The sequence below is a fragment of the Tupaia chinensis genome, unplaced genomic scaffold (genome assembly GCF_000334495.1).
Source record: "Tupaia chinensis unplaced genomic scaffold, TupChi_1.0 Scaffold000270_2, whole genome shotgun sequence".
Classification (NCBI taxonomy): domain Eukaryota; kingdom Metazoa; phylum Chordata; class Mammalia; order Scandentia; family Tupaiidae; genus Tupaia; species Tupaia belangeri.
Window position 1 is genome coordinate 3,481,093 of NW_006159751.1, and position 440 is coordinate 3,481,532.

Sequence of the window (440 nt, forward strand, 5' to 3'; positions counted from 1 at the left end):
TCGCCAACCTCCTTTTTCCCACCCGCCCCAAACTTCAGTCATTCTAGGGCCCGCCTCCCTTACTCTCATCAGCCAATCAGTGATTCTCACTCTCGTTGAGGGTCCGCCCTCTGCTCGCCGATGGCCAATCCCCTGCGCGAAAGCCGAGTGCTGGGCTCGTTCCCAAGCGCCCGGCCTGTGACGGCAGCGCGCCGGGCGCCGCGCGGCGGGAGGGGGCGGGGCTCTGGATGAGGGATGGGCGAGGGCGGGGGAAGGGAAGAGGGAGGAGGAGGAGAAAAAAACCCCAAAAAACCAAAAAAAACTCCATTTCTGAACTATGAACTGGAAAAGCTTACACATCACAGAATCATGATGATGAAAGCCTTCTGCACAGGAGCCAGCAGGTGGTGTGGTGATTAAGGATGCTGGGCTCCCACATGGCTGACTGCGGCTTGAGTCCC